The sequence below is a fragment of the Zingiber officinale genome, chromosome 4B (genome assembly GCF_018446385.1).
Source record: "Zingiber officinale cultivar Zhangliang chromosome 4B, Zo_v1.1, whole genome shotgun sequence".
Lineage (NCBI taxonomy): Eukaryota > Viridiplantae > Streptophyta > Magnoliopsida > Zingiberales > Zingiberaceae > Zingiber > Zingiber officinale.
Genome location: NC_055993.1, coordinates 69,931,657 through 69,933,949, shown reverse-complemented (window position 1 = coordinate 69,933,949; position 2,293 = coordinate 69,931,657). Strand labels below are relative to the sequence as shown.

Sequence of the window (2,293 nt, the reverse complement as noted above, 5' to 3'; positions counted from 1 at the left end):
TTCACATCAATGATGGCTCCAACAGTCGCAAGGAATGGTCTTCAAAGGATGATTGGGATCTGGGGATCATCCTTCATGTCTAAAACAACAAAGTCTGTGGGTATGACGCATCCACCCATCTCCACTGGCATGTCTTCTACTATCCCCATAGGGTATTTGCATGAATGGTCAGCTAACTGCAGTGCTATAGTAATCAGTTTAATGTTCCTGAGGCCTAGCTTGTTACAAATAGAATATGGAATAAGATTGATACTCTCCCCCATATCACAAAAACCCTTATCTATAAATTATGATCCTAATTTACAAGGTATAGAAAAACTTCCTAGATCCTGGACTTTGGGGGGAATGATTACCGTGAGCAGTGCGCTGCATTTCCCTATCAATGCTACGGTCTCAAAATTGCCCTTTTATCTTTTGTTGGATAGAATTCCCTTCAGAAATTTGGTGAACTTTGGTATTTTGTGAAGGGCGTCAATAAGAGGTACCTTAATGCAAATCTCCTTAACCTTTTATAGGAACTTGTGGAACTCCTCGTCCTTTTGGGCCTTATGAGCCTTTGGGGGAAAGAAATTCTTTGACTTTGTGGTGGAACAGAAGAGTCCCTTCACCCTTCTTGGTGATCTCTTCTTTGTTTTTGGTCTAAACCAAATTTGGTGTGAAAGGAGAGGGTTCTTCCTTTGAGTCAATTCCTTTCTGAGTAGTCATTTGGGGATCTCCCAAAGTTCGTCCGCTCCTTAGCTCAATGAGGTTGCAATGTTCCACTGGGTTTATATCAGGATTTCCTGGCAATGCTCCTGGTGCTCTTGAAAAGGACTGAGCTATCCGAGCAATTTGGCTATCTTGCATCTTTTGGTACTTCTTAGAGTTCTCCATTCTTTGATTCAATTGCTTGAGATCATTTTTCATTTTCCTTTGTTTAGCGAGAACTTCCTCAAGCATCTTTTCTATCCTAGACAACTGATAGCCTTGTGAAGGCTTCTATTGTTGATAGGTTTGACGCCCAGGTTAGTAGCTTGGTCTTTTCCCTTGTAGATGTTCCTTCATCTTGATTACTCCGGTAAGAAAAATTCAGATGATTCCTCCACCCAGGGTTGTATGTGTTGGAGTATGGATTGTTCTGCCTTTGGTTGTAACCGACTATTGGATCGCATTGCTCAAGTTGATTTATTTGTGTAGATAATGACCCTAGGGGCAAGTTTCTTGAGCATGGTCCGAACTTTCGCAGGTCTCGCACACACATACAATTGCATTGGCCGTGTTGTACCCCATGGTCTCAAACTTTTTGGTCAGAGCATCTAACTTTGTATACATGAGCGTGATTACATCTACATCAAATTTTCCTGATGCCTTGATTGGATTTCCAAAGAAAGGGCCTCCAGATCTTTCAGATGCCCACTGATGATGGTTCTGGGCTACATTTTCTTTTATGTCATCGGCCTCATCTAAGCTTTTATTCATTACCGCCCCTCCTGCTGCAGAATCGAGGGACACCTTTGTTTGATAGTTGATGTCATTATAGAATGTATGTAGCAACAACCACTTCTCAAGCCCATGATGGGGACACTGTCGGAGCATACTCTTGAATCTGTCCCATGCTTTAAATAACAACTCTGAGTCTGTCTATCTGAAACTCGCTATTAAGTTCCTCATGTGAGTTGTTTTGCTTGCTGGCTAAAATTTATCCAGAAATCTCTGCTCACACTGTTCCTAGTGAAGGCGCTGGAATTCCGTTCTGTTTTAATTTCCCTTGTACAAAAAATTGTACAAGTACATAACTTTTCCTAGCAACCTGCATTTTCGATCAGACATGTGTTTGATCAATCGAGCAAGTACTTGATTGATCAAAGCACACCTTGATCGAAATACAAGATCACTGGCCTCTTGTGTTGGTATTCAGGATCGATAAAAGAAAACTAAACTAATTACACAGTGGAATCAAAGAATTAGTTGTACCTTTCCTTTGTAGCTAAAGACCTCTAATCTTCTACTATATTCCTCTCCTCTTCTTGGACGTTGTGTGGGAAATAATCTACCAAGATAACAAGCACCCTTCCCTTCTATGTTTCCAACCCGCCGACCACCAAGAGAATAGCTAGAATGGGGCACCTTCTCCTCTTCTTCTTCTTTTCCAAGCCGCCGCCCACAAAGGATGTAAGAGGAGGCGCCGACCCTAACAAGGAGGAGGAGGTGGCACCGACCCTAGCAAGGAGGAGGAGGTGGGGCTGGCCCTAGCAATTAGAAGAAGGTGGCGCCGACCCTAGCAAGGAGGAGGAGGTGGCGCCGACCCTAGCAA

At 43.0% G+C, this 2,293-nt stretch overlaps 1 pseudogene; it reads left to right on the top strand.

Annotated features, from left to right (window-relative positions):
• Positions 1-1,546: 1,546 nt before the first annotated feature.
• Positions 1,547-1,618, top strand: LOC121978967 (annotated as a pseudogene).
• The last annotated feature ends 675 nt before the right edge of the window (positions 1,619-2,293 follow it).